The following is a 14,442-nucleotide window of genomic DNA, read 5'->3' as shown; positions in this document are numbered from 1 at the left end:
CTTTCGACAGAGGAAGAGACTTGGGTAGAGAACTGGTAGAGACAGAAGGTTGAGAAACATTCTCAATGAGAAGAGAATAGGTTTCATTCGCAGAAGGATACACAAGGGGAATTTCAATCATATAAAGGTCAACTGAAGAAATGAAATCAGAGGCAGCATTTTCGCAAATTGGAGATAAAGGTTTATCTTGCGAAGATGTCGCAGGAGATTTGGATGAAATGAAATCAGAGGCAGCATTTTCGCGAATTGGAGATAAAGGTTTATCTTGCGAAGATGTCGCAGGAGATTTGGAAGAAATGAGTGGGTGGAAGGGAACAGAAGTTGGAACAGTTTTAAGGTGGCGAGATTTCTTATGAGGTTTATGAAGATCTTTATCACCCTGCGAATTACAATCCAGATAAGAAACAGAGGCAACAATATTGTTATTAGAAAAAGATAGTGCTTCTTACTACCTTATCATTCGCAGACTTTCTTTTATGTGCGACAACCTTATGCTGTGATTTAGGATTGTTAGGGTTCTGAACTGTAAATTTAGTGTTGGAGCCGCTTTTGCTGAAATAACAAGAGTATGGGAATCACATAGACAACATCAAAAAAGGCAATAAACAAGATCAATTTCAAATATATCAATTCAGTAAAACTCATAAAGAAGAAAAGAGAAGACTAACCTTGATGAATCCATGAAAAATAATAGCAGGGAGATTGTCTCGAAGGAAATCACGAACTATGAAGATCTAGTATGAAGATGAAGAAGAACTTAAGAAGGTTGAAGAAGAAAGAAGAAAAGTTGCAATAATGGAGTTTGCAGGAGAACGATGAAGTTGCAGAGAAAATAAAAAGAAGAAAAAAGAGAGTGAGAAGGAATATATATAGAGGAAATTTCTCCTCGAGAAAATAAACACGATTAATACGGAAAGATATAAGCGATTAAAAGGCAACGATTACAAAAGACGTGTCGAGAAATAAACGGAAGAAAGAATATGTGTGATAAATGCAGAATATAAAGAAGAGAACAGCTGCGGCATTTATCACATCATTCTCTACTTTGTATAGAAGATATGAGAAGAGGCAAGATGTAGGATCAGAATCTCGCAACAATTGTGTCTCAGCGAAATTATCAATGTTACAACACAATAGCGTCGCAGAAAATTTTCAGAAACGACGTCAGCAAGGATCATGAGAAAGATGTGATAGTCCTGCGAAAATTAGAGAGCTTGCGAAATTAACATTTGTAAGGTTGCGAGAATGTCGCAAACCATATCCGAAAATAAAGGACAGATTAGCTGTCATCCACTATGTATTTCCTTATAAATAGTCATTCGAGTTGTAAAAGAGGGGGAGATCTTTTTTGAGTAAGAAACAAGTAAATAGGAGAGAGAAAATTCAGAGCAGAGATCATTTTTGACTTCTTTATCTTTCTTGTAAGAACATTCAAAAATTAATCAATAAAATTAAGAGTGTAAACCTAAAAATGAGTTGATCAACAATGAAATCATATGAGGGGTGTAGTGTAGGATTTCCTGCAACTACAAGAATACAATACGAAGTATAACGCTTATCTTTTGAACTTCGTATATAAGACATCGACATAATCGTATGAATGCTATTGTGATTATGTATGGATATGGGTGAAGATTTCGTCCTAGAAAAAAATGTTTTACATTCGTTTAAAGGAAGTAAATTCATAAACCTGTTTTGTGAATCGAAAGCGAAATCGCTAGGCTTATTGGTATTTTTATTCATTGCAAATCTTTTGAATTACAAATATGTGTGTTTAGTATAACCCCTCATAACTTGTTTATGTATCTTGGTAAAACTATTTACAAGGACTGACTTTTGTAATGGTATGACTTTTATTAGTGAAACCGATCTTAAGTAATCACCTGAGATGGTAAGATCGATATCTTGAATTTGGTGTGACTAAATACTAGCCATTGGGTAACCGATCCTAGTAAGAGGTGTGACAGATCACAAGAGAGAGTGTAATCGATCCTTGTAAGAGGTTTAACAAGTTTTTAGTAAGTTGGTGTAACCGATACTATAACTTGGTCAACTAATCACAAGTTTTACCATAAGAAGTGGTAACCGATCCTAGTACTTAGTTAGCCATTTTATGGTAACTAGTGTAACTGATCCTAGTACCCACTTGGAGGTAGAACCGAAACTTTATGTTGAGGTAGAACCGTGAAACCCATTAATGGTGATATGATAGGATAATCAATCACATAGTTCTTGGAAGTCAGATGAACCAATTCTAAACTTGTTTGGAAGTGTGGCAAATCGGTTCCAAGATAGTAAATATGAAAAAGGATTTACAAAGTAAAGATGTCGACATACTTTGAACATGTGCAGTAACTCTTATCTTTTATTGTTCAAAGATATTCCTTAATAGCTAAAGGAGAATCCCGGATCGAAATAAATTGAGAACCTTTTAATTAAGGTTTTTAGTTTTATATGCTTTTAATTTCCAGCAATTAAAATGCATATCTTTAGAAAATAAAAATTAATAATGTGCATTTACTAGTTGGAGATTTTCTACTGAGATTTCGGTCATTAATTGGACAGAGCATTTCCAGGAAATATGAAAACCGATTTGGTGTTTATTGCATATCTTTGAGAATATTCGGTTTTGGAAATTCCTTGGTGTCTAAACTTCCTTGGTCTATAAATATTGAAGTTTGCATTTCAAGCAAACTAATCCTCAGAGCTAGAAAAACTACCTAGTTGTGTTGTTATTGGTGGAGCCGCCTATTCGGAGAGGAAAGTACCCTAATTAGGCGAAATCTCTTACGACCGCTCGGTTTAAAGACTTCTTTGGGATTGAGAAGCTTTATTAGTACCGTTGGTGGGAAACTAGATAATTGTAGTTTATTATTAGTTTTCGATTGTTTGATTGACTAACGGTTGTTGAACGTTGATTGCACCTAGTTTGTTTATGCTTGAGAATCTTCTCTTCTGATATAAGATTCACTCAAACTAGATCGAAGTTTCGACGGGGATCTTTAGACTGTTTGTAGTTCTAAAGACGTCTTGTGATAATCCATTGTTAACAGACTTTGTTCTGTGTGTGATTGATCACAAGAGATTCAAGTTGATTGTGTGCAGGTGTTTATTGAAGATCAAAGAAGATTTGAAGATAAAGAAGATATTTGGGTTCATAACCTTTGGTGTGCACAAAACTTGTTTCGGCTGGAAAAGGATCCAACTATAATCAATTTATCTTTGTGATATATTTGATTGATTAGTTGAGTAGATCGACATCAATACAATTATTTGTGATTCATAGTATTGATTGCAAAATCTTGACAATTACTTTGGTAATTATTATTGGATAGATCTAAGGACCTAACAAAGGAGTTTATTGGGATAAACGGAAGAGCCTTTTGTCAAACTCATATCACACTGATTGAAAAGAGTTGTTACTAAACAGATTTGTTGTTCCTTTACTGTTTGGAATACGAACCAAAGGATTTGTTCCAAGTGCGTGACTTATTGCAAGTTGGAGGCGCAAGGATTCATACGGAACTAGGTGAACTATAGGTTTAGTTGCTTGGTCTCAACTATACGAAGTTGGTTTAGATTTTGTATAGCGGCTTAATCCTAAGAGTATTCAATTCTGGACAAGGTCCCGTTTTTTTTTTTGCATTTGCGGTTTCCTCGTTAACAAAGTCTTGCTGTGTCTTTTACTTTTCTATTTCCGCAATTATAATTTTTTATTATAATTAGAAGTAAAATACACAAACGTTAATTCCTATTTACTTGATAGCAATCTTATTGTGTTTGGTTAAGTCCGAACCTTTTATCAAGTAAACATACTTCGTTGTTGTATTGTCTCGATCTTGTATCCATAGTCAATCAAACAAGTTATCTTGTTGTCGTATTGTCTCGATCTCGTATCCATAGACGAACACACGAAGTGTGAACCGATTAGTTGTATTGTCTCGACTCAGTCCATAGACAATCACTTTCGGAGAAAGGACTTATAGGTGGAAAAGTTTTAGATTAAGGTATATTTGGGTACCCTCGTCTTTTCACTATTGAATAGATAAATCTGTCTCCCACAGAAATCCTACAAGTTTTATTCCGTCTTTTGATAAATCAAGGTGAACATGAATGGTAGGCTCGAAAAACCCACAATAAAATACTGCAAGTGCACAGTGTCTAACTAGTAGAACAATGGCAAGTACAGGTCGTTCCCACGAGGAGTGTGAAATACTCTACCAACTAATACCAAAAACTAAGTAATCGTAATATGATGTTTTTGAGAGGTTTCAGAAATTCGGACAAAATGAAATAATAAATAACAAAGACGTAACAAAAATGAGAAAGGGTTGTTAGGGTTTTCGATTTCCACCAATTCAATCATATAAAACTCTACTAATCTCTATTTATCACTCAAGACAAATTTCGAAATCAATCTCATGTCCCGGAAGATGTTATATTAAATTCTAAAATACAGTTTCTCCGCTGTAACTTTCTTCGCTTCGAATGTAGCGATCCTAAAGCATTACCTATCTATCCTTGCATACCTCGTCTAGGGATTTAACCGAAGCACGAAATATCAATTCAAAAGCATAAATAATCTAGAAAATCACATGAACGATAAAACACCAAGCTATATGAAGAGAAATCACTAATCAATGAATCATTATTAGAAATATCATCGTAAAGTTTATAAAACTAAATTGGCTTCTATCTAAACCCTAATATGGATTAGCTAGCCATGGCTTTCTCCAAAAACCATAAAACAAATTGAAATCAAAATTAGCTAAACCAAAATAATTGAAAAATGGGCAATGAAACTTCTCAAACCCTAGCTCATGTTCACGGCTCTCCGCCGCGCCTCCTTCTTGGTTTTAGCTCGTTGCCGCAACCTCCCCCTTCTATTTTCTGTCTGCGTTCTCTTTTATAGGTCTTCTGCCAAAGACTCCTAATCGAACCAAATAATTCCAAGGCCCAGTCCAATACGATCTCTTTTCACATAGGGAAAATTAGGCTAAGGCCCAAAAAAAATATTATTCTTATTGGTAGGCCCAAAATATCTTTCAGCTACCGTGACACCCATAATTATTCAAAATTATAAAAAGAGAGTAACAAGACAAAGTTACCCTTAACATATTTACGTGTAAAAGGAAGAAATTTTGGATTTTCTATCTGGTTAGTAAAGAGTCTGCATAACTCGTTATGCGTCCTATTTTTTCAGGGGTATAATCGGTATGCATACTTGAATATAACACGTCTAAAAAACCGTGCCTTGGATGTTTACAAATTTTATCTCGTTGGAAAGCTTTTAAAGAGCTCTACAAAACGAGCATAAACAACAGTATCAAATTTGATTTTTTTACGAAAAAATACGAAGTGATTATCATTTTAGGGAAAAATTTCGAAAATTAGATACATTACCATTATGCAGCCACCATAAAGGATGCATAACATATTATGCAGACACTACAAAAGATGCATAACAAATTATGCAACCATATTTTGGTTTATGCATCCACTAGTTAAGTTATGCAACCACTAAAACGATGTATTTGCTTAAAAAATAACATTCTAACAAAAAAATGATGCATGACACAGCAAAAGACGCATAATGCATTGTGCAACCATATTATGGTTCATGCATCCACTAATTTGATTATGCACCACTAAAAACATGTATAAATCTAGAAATTAACATTTCTACAAAAATAAATTAATAAATAACAAATTATACAATCATTTTTTCGATTGCATAAATCCTAATAGGTAATGCGGTAATTTTTATAGTTGCATAATAAGTTATGCAACTTTTTTTGTTTTGTTGATTTAAGTGTTAACTAGCGTAAATGAATTATGCAGCCATCTTTTCTGATGCATAATAGCTTATGCATCTATTATCTCGGGTGCATAAGAAGTAATGCATCCATTATTATTGCTGCATAATAGATTATGCAGTCATTTTCCTATTTCAGCGTGAACAAAAAAATGGGTTGTATAACATTATGTAACCATTTTTCGAAAGTATAACAAGCTATGCAAGCACTTTCGCAGCTGCATAACAGATTACACAGTCATTTTTAGGTTGCATTACTTGTTATGTTTAAAAGATTATGAAGCAATTTTTTCTATTTTTAGTGCTAACAAAACAGCGGTTGCATAAGTACGCTACACAGTCAAGAAAATGACTGCATGATAGGTCATGCACCCATGTTTGTAGCTGCCTAACGAGTTATGCAACCTTTTTTAGTTAATTTAGAAGAAACTTACGCATAATGCATTATGCATCCATTTTCTCAGATGCATAACAGATTATGCACCAATTTAGCAACCTTTTTTTAGTTAGTTTAGAAAAAGCTTACACATAATGCATCCATTTCCTCAGATGCATAACAGGTTATGCACCAATTTTCTCAAATGCATAACAGATCATGCAACAACTTTTATAGTTGCATAACAGATCATGCAACAACTTTTATAGTTGCATAACAGATCATGCGGTCACTTTTTATATCAGTGCCAATAAAAATGTGACTGTGCGGCAACCTTTTTCTAATGCATAACAGGTTATGCAGACATTTTTGTAGTTGCATAATAAATTATGCAGCCACTACAAAAATATTAACTTGCAAAAAATTCTTTAATTGCAAAAAATGACTAATCTTGCAATTACAATATAAAAACTACAATGACTAAGTCATCCACAACACAATAACATATCAAATGAAAAAATCTATTTGTCGTTCCTAGGGGGACCTTTTATATCTCATTACTGTCATGGTTGGGATCGTTTGGATTAACCGTATCGTCATCTCTTAATTCAAGTGTGCCTCCCTATGTTCTCTTTCCACCTGATCCCCTGCAACGACAACACAACACAACATTGGGTCATAAAACGGCATATTAAGAAAATATGAAATAAAAAAGACAATCAAAGGCATGAGCAGTAACTGTTAGAGTGTCACTACCAGCCACCATTATAGTCAGCAAGAAAAAATTCAGTTCTCAATCTGCACTCAACCTTGAACTTAACAACTGCACTAAACTAAAAATTTGCATTTGTTGTACGTGGTAATAACAGAGGTCCCTCAAACCTCCTTACTGTCTAACAACATAAACTAGTTATCGAAAATGTTTTAAGCATTATAAACAAATATACAAGCAATGGCATGGAAAAATAGACAGTACCTTGAAGCCTGTCAGTTCGCAGTAAATAATGCAATAATAAACAAAAATGAGATAGGAATTTGGACGAAACAATACCACCTTTTCATTTCTGTCTTCCTAAGCACTTTCTGCGACCGAATCAAATAATTCCAAATTAGACCATCTCACTCCAAAACCCCTGTATGTCAATTCAGGCAACACATAATTCCCAAATCATTCAATTAACAATGTTGCATTAGCCAATTTAAGCATATTTCGGAACCTAACTTTGTCGCTGCACATCATTTCTTGATCGAGACCAACAATTCACAGTAAGAACCAGCCACTTATCCAAGCTACAAATTCCTTATTCAAGTCCTTTTTTCTCATAAGAACCATCTCTAAGTCCTTTTTTCCAAGCCATACAAACTCCCCAAATTCCATCGTTTATTGTTGTTGTACGAAACTCGAAAGAGCTCCATTTCTATAAATAAAAACAAAGAATTAACAATCATCAGTTCATGGGGCTTCGAACAGGTCCAGACCAGCACACCATGGACATAAAAACATTTTGCAAAAAAAATTACCACATTAAGAATGGAATAGGAAAAGATGTGTGTTTTGATCCATTTCCTTCTCCTTTCCTTTTGTAAATTTTTTCTGCATCTACTTAAACTGGTCTAAGTCTCAAACTTCTACTTATACAAGTCATGTAAAATCTGCTGTTGTATCATCATGTTGTTACTAGGAAGAGTTGAGTTTAACTCGAAAACATAACCAACATTAAATCATATCAATAAATAAAAATTGAACCGAAAATTACTTACCGCTGATATGGTCGCGAGCAAGTTGATCCAATTCCTCAGGGTCCATATCATAAAGGCATGCATCTTCACCAGAAAGATAAACTGTTGTGAAGACTCCAAGCTCTTTTATAAGCTTCTCAACATGTTTGTAATGTTCTCTTAGCCCAGCTATCCTAGATGCCATTACATGTGGACGCATTTTGTTCTTATCATTCTTAAAGTGAGTAAGTACACTACAATATAATATGCAAAACAACAGAACCTATGTCTCGAGCATTTGTTACATTTCATTTTCTTCTTTGTTTTCATTCATTCATTTATTATTTGAAATTCTGAACGGGGTACGAAATGAGTGTTCTTGGATAGGTAAAAGCAATACTAACATTCTAACTACACTTGTAATTTTCTTTCTATATACAATATGAAAGAACAAGATCAATCAAAGTGATTAGTTTTCAAACCTTGTAACCGTTATTAGAAACAAATCCATCACGCTCCCATCCGGAATGGTTGGTATCTTCACTCTCTTTATAACAAACTCAAGCTCACATAAAACCATTGTCACATCTGCCAAAATTGATCAAAATTAACACCTAATTCCAATTTTTTTGACTTCACCAGTAAACCTTGATTCAAACCCATTTCTAAGGTTGCATAACTAGGAAGAGCAAGCCAGTTAAATGCCCCAAACCCCTAAATTTGGAACTCCAAATTCTCAAATACAAGAAAAAAATTAAAAACACAAATCCAAATTCTAAAGTAAAAATTGATCGAGATTATTATCATGCAATAATCTATATCATTATGTTTGTAGATTCCTTAGGAAGAGAGGATCTTAATACACAACGAGATTCAGTTGTTAAAATGAAAATCAAAAACACAACAAAAATATAGATTCCTTACCAGATCAATAAAACCCCCAACGATAAACGAAATAAAAATTGAAGCCAAATGAAAAAAAAGAAAAACGAATCCTAGATCGCCTTTAAGTTTGTAAAGCTCCTTCCCTGTGTAAAATCTCATGTGCTTCAAAATCCTAAGAAAACAACAAAAGCAAATATATAAAAGCGAAAAGAGAAGAATTTAAATCGAACAAAACCTAGAAAGGAAAATTGAAAGTTGAAATGTAAAGAGAATATCACTTGCAAAGAAAATCAGCAGCTTCTCTCTTGCCTTTCTCTCTGTTTCGCGAAGAAAACGAAGAAATAAGAATCTGGAAGGACAGTTTGGGATTAACGAAAAAAAAAACACAATTTCGGAAATTATGGTCTGGGAGGAATTTATTCGGAAAAATTGGGTGAGCGCGTGAAATTTCGAACCCGTGGGTTTGTGAGTGGAAAATAATGAAAAAATGGGTCTAGCAGTAGGTTTCACTTTCACATACACGCCTGACCATCCAACTCCAGTTTCCATTTTATTTCCGCCCGAGAATCTCAATCGGCAGTGAACTCTTCCGTTAGACCCAACAGCCATGAACCAATGGCTACAGCATCAGTTCTTCTTGTTTTGTTCTCGACTGTTATCCTCCACCAATACCAACTCCAGCATCTCAAGTAATGCTGCCCAGTCATTCCATCTTCGCCTGCAATTATTTAGTCAACGAGACCTCGCCATCGACCTTGATTTCAACAGCACCTCGATTTGAATCTCCGAGTTCCCATTGCAGTCGCTCCATTAGCTCACAGCAGATAGGCTTGTTGTTCTTCTTCATTGGCAAACAACCACCAGACTCCACTTTTCGCAACACAGCCAACAGCCCATCCACTTATCGGCATCAATGACCAATTCGTTGTTCATTGCCATGACATGGCAGCAACACCAACTCCTTGAATCTCGGTTACTTGCACCTCCAGTCACCCGTTGCAACCATAACAGACTGGTGTCTCTTCTTCTTACGGCTCTTTGCATCAATCACGATTATCCAGCCAATATACTCCACATTCATCGGCTGCAATTGATCTCGTCTTCTCATCACTGAACTCCATCGGCATAAAGATAAAGAAGACACCACTTTCTGCTTCCTAACCATTGCCGGCGACCACCATTAAACTTTGCTAATCACCGATACAGCTACCATCGTGATCAACATCTCCCTTCTTCAGTCGGTATGTTCACAGCTCCATTATTCTCATCTCTGCCAGCAGCAATGCTTCCCTGGTCATCTCCGTCCCATTTGTTGTATACGCAAACAACACCAGCGACGTCAACTCCATTCATGCCAAAGATCCTCAAGTTCTTTCCTTCCTTGATGTTCTTTATACCGAAAGAAAATTCATCACCACGAGCGGCCAGTTCTCATTATCTCAAGAAATCGATGCATGTACCATCAATAACCTATTGTATCTGTAATTAATTCCATCCATCCAACTTCTGCCTTCCAAATTCAGACTCCATGATTAACGACAACTGCTCAATGCTCTTGTTGTTTTCTTTGCGCAGAAACTCGACCAAACCACTGTCGAATTCGGCCAATCTTCACTGTCGACTGCCCTAAGAGTTCACAATGATCAAAACCGCTTCCATCATCTCCTGCTGTGTGTATTTTATCAGTTAAGAACCTCAGCTTAAACCCATCTCAGACACCACTTATCCTGTCCATATTTGCTTCAACGACCACTGCTGCCACGACAAAATTCAGAACCCATTACCAGTCCTTCCCGTAATCAGAACTACAATTCAATCGTCTCCTGCAAACAATCCAGGCACCTATTTCTGATCACATGGGAGCCCCACAGATCCGTAGCTGCAGCCATTAACATCATCTCCAAGAACTGATTCAAATTCACCAAACATACCCCAAATAGACTCGAGCACACAGCTGCAGTAACAAAGCTGCTTACTCCATCGATCGACTGCATTGCTCAACCATAGCTTGGTCAAAGAACACAAACGAAACGGAACGAACATAACTCCTCCATCTTCTCCTGCGGTTACCAGTTCACCATAACCACCAGTCCAGTTGCATCACCAGCTCCTTGTCTCGCATCTTTCTTCCATTCAACATGAATGCAACTGCCAACAGTTTAAGAAACTGATTCCATCTTCTTTCAGGCAATTCTTCGAGCAACTGAAGTGCAGTTTCTGTGCGGCTAAAGGCATGTTCGAGACTGATTTCGAAACCTTGTTTATAGATTTTTCTTGACCTGAAAATCCCATTCATACACGCCCGTGTCACAATTAAGACCAAAACTCTCATTCAATCTCCACCTGCGACCAACTCCATTGGATAACCACCAACACCATTTTCCATAATCAGTCCACACAACCCATTTAATCTCATTCTCCTATAATAAACACCATAGAAGCAACCAAATTCCCCCTTGAAGTCTCCATCTCGTACCATGAATGAAAAGTAATGGCAGCTGACTCAAAGCTTCTCTCTGTTGTTTATAAGAACAAGAGATGATGTTCCATTGGTTCACAACGACATGTGATGGGTGGGAGAGTAGGCCACGCAGTGACAATCCTTGCTTTCCATAACGTGCGTGAGATGGCTTGAGCCTTGAGAGGTGCTGATATATAGCAATACCAGGCCACCCACATTCAAGGTTCTTTGGCACTGAGTACTGAGAAGCAACATTGGACCCTGTTACCGCAAACACCGTTTAACTTCCAAATTAGTAATTTATTATCTGGATGATTGAATTTGCTTGTAATTTCTACAAAAGCACCAAAATAGTATTATTAGTCAAAATATCGAGTCATATCTAATATAAATATGGGAATAAAATGTGGCACTTACGTGCTTATCAACACCCCTACACTTATATTTTGCTAGTCCTCGAGCAAAACAAATAATTAACCCGCTACACAGCTGGTCATTTCATAAAAGAGAGTTAGACCCGCTACACAGCTGGTCATAAAATGAAATTTTGAAATACCATACCAAGACCCGCTACACAGCTGGTCATGACAAATACCATACACAAGACCCGCTACAAAGCTGGTCATAACCCTAAAAATCATAATGATATCTTTTTTTTTTTTAAGACCCGCTACACAGCTGATCATCTTTTTTTTTTTTAATTTTTTTTTAGACCACACAGCTGGTCATACCATTTTTTTTTATTAAAAATTCTTAACGAAAGTGTCACACCCCCACACTTAAACATTACATTGTCCTCAATGTAATTGAGTCATCCAGTGTAAAAATTAAGGCGGGAAATTTTAGAATACAATAAAAGTAAAAGATCGAGTGCAGGGAACAAATCTGATGGGTTGACTCCCATGAATCGAAAGGTATTTGCTTCACTGCTTACCATTAGCACGTAGTCTCAAACAATGTGGAGTTGGTACTGGTTGGCCCGGGAAAGCGTGAAAATTAAGCGCAATAAAAACGAGCCTACAATAATACCGCAAGTGCACGGTCGTCGGTTGTAGCTCGTGCAAGTACGGGTCGATCCACAGAGACTGGGTGTGTTTGGAGTTTCTAACTATTTTGGGTTTCTAAATTGCTAATGGGCTTTGAGTACCAAAGGGTTTTGAATATCAATGGGCTTTGAATAACTTTGAAGCTTTTGCTTTCACAATAAGAGCAAGATGGGCTTTGATTAACTGTGAAGCAGTTTGGGCCTTTGATGGACTGAACTGGGCTAGGTAACCTAGTAATGAGATGGGCTTTGAGATTAACTGTGAAGTCTTTGGGCTTGTAGTGAACTGGGCCTTGGATATGAACTAAACTTTGGTCTTAGCTGAGCCAAGCTCAGTTGCAGCAACAGCAGTGCAAAGGGCAGGTGCTCAGCAGGGAAAGGGAGAGCAGGAGCTGTGCAGGCAGACAAGGTAAAGCAGGCTCTAGGCAGACAGGGCACTAAGTCACACAGGGCCAAGGATGGCATTTACAATGACATGTACAAAGAAAAAGTGACAATGGTATATACATGGAAGCAACACAGGGCAAAAGGATGCAAATTTACAATGGCATGGCAGTGATAAATCAAAGGCAATGGCCAAGGGCCAAAGGCAAAGGAAGAACAGGGCACAAAACAGTTATAAAAACAGTGATAAGAAGCCACAAAAACAGATAGATAACAAAGATGAACAGGAAAGATGCTAGGCAGTGGCTGTTTTTGGTTAAATCCTTGTCCCTAATAGAGCTAGGTGGAGGTTCTAGCCTGCCTATGTTCCAAGGTATACATAAATGGAATGGAAGGAGAAGAAGCTTGTCCAACTGTTTTACTCCTAGCATTGACTGTCTTTTAACAGCACAATCAATCACAAGCAACAGTGGACACTAAATTCCTCCATTTCTCAATCAGCTCAATTTACATGAATTCTAACCTAAACTTCCACCACTAACAGTGAACAAACTTAACATTAAACACTAAACATAACAGTGAACTAACAGGGATTCACAGTTAAACATTGAAATTGCACTAAACATGATAAATCAAAAATTAAATTGAAATTAAAAACAAACAGAAATTAAAAGACATAAAATCAAAATTAAAAACAAACAGAAATTGAAATTGAACTTAAATTAAACTAACCCTAAACTGAAACTGCAATTAAATTAACCTAACCCAAATTGGGTGGAAACTTGGATAGTCCAAGAACACCCTTCATCCTCTACACCATGAGCTATTTATACTTCAAAAGCCCCAATAATTACAAACCCTAAAATTAAAATTAGGTATTTCAATTCCGAAATTGCTCACCAAATCCGCTGAATTGGTGGTGACCCATGCCTCTTCTCTTCTCTCTCGATCCTTCTCTGCCCTCAATTTCAATCTATAGCCTCATCTATTTCATCAACTCTTCACGCCTAGGGTTCCAGCGAGAAAAAGGGTGATGGGCTGATGTAATAGATGGCTAGAGAGTAGGGGGATGTATAGGTGATTGAGACAGAGGAGTTGGTGGTAGAGATGGTGGTGACAGGAGCGATGGATGATGGAGTTGCAGTCGGGAAAGGTGGTAGCAGGTCGGGAGAAAGAAGAAGAAAGAAGGAGGAGAAATGATTTGGGTTAGGGTTCTCTCTTTTGGGGTATAGGGTAATTAATGTTTGGGTGAGGCAGTTTCATCAAATTTCGATGTCTTGCGATGCTTAGCCGTGGGGTGTGGAGATGAAGATTGATCTAACGGCTAAAAGTGAAGAGGCTGGCAGAGACCGTTGGATGCAGATATACAACGAAACTAACGGCGCCAGATGGAGTTGGTGCTGTAGTGTTATACAGGAGCTTCCGATTTCGATGAACGACGATGAAGCGACCATTGGATGATGAGATGGATCCAATCCGACGGTTGAAGATGGAGGCGGGTTTGGATATAGGAAATGGGTTTGGGTGAGGGTTTTGGGCCTTGGGTATGCCAAGCCCATATCTTCTTTAGAACAATTCTTCCTTCTTGAGCCCATTCCTAGCTTTTTGGACTTGTGCGCACCATTCTTTGCGGCTTCCTTGCGTAATTTCTCCGGCTTTTCACTACTTTTCTGCTCTTTTCCTCGCTCCGCAATCATCCAACTTTATTTTACCTAAAAATGCAAAATTAATTAAGAAAAATATTTATTCTTGAAAAC

At 36.9% G+C, this 14,442-nt stretch overlaps 1 long non-coding RNA gene across 7 annotated transcripts; it reads right to left on the bottom strand.

Moving 5' to 3' along the window:
- Nucleotides 1-6,600: 6,600 nt before the first annotated feature.
- Nucleotides 6,601-11,500, bottom strand: LOC113310821. 7 transcript variants are annotated; one of them, XR_003341405.1, is made up of 4 exons: nucleotides 8,835-11,500; nucleotides 8,393-8,498; nucleotides 7,953-8,104; nucleotides 6,601-7,609 (listed from the first exon to the last, which is right to left on the bottom strand). It is a non-coding gene; the product is annotated as an uncharacterized LOC113310821 (long non-coding RNA). The 7 variants fall into 7 exon arrangements; XR_003341410.1 differs by having other exon boundaries at nucleotides 7,953-8,015; XR_003341406.1 differs by having other exon boundaries at nucleotides 8,393-8,967; nucleotides 9,074-11,500.
- Between the last annotated feature and the right edge of the window lie 2,942 nt (nucleotides 11,501-14,442).

Source organism: Papaver somniferum, chromosome 9 (assembly GCF_003573695.1).
Source record: "Papaver somniferum cultivar HN1 chromosome 9, ASM357369v1, whole genome shotgun sequence".
In the NCBI taxonomy this organism is placed as follows: Eukaryota; Viridiplantae; Streptophyta; class Magnoliopsida; order Ranunculales; family Papaveraceae; genus Papaver; species Papaver somniferum.
This window is presented reverse-complemented; position numbering and strand designations above follow the sequence as displayed.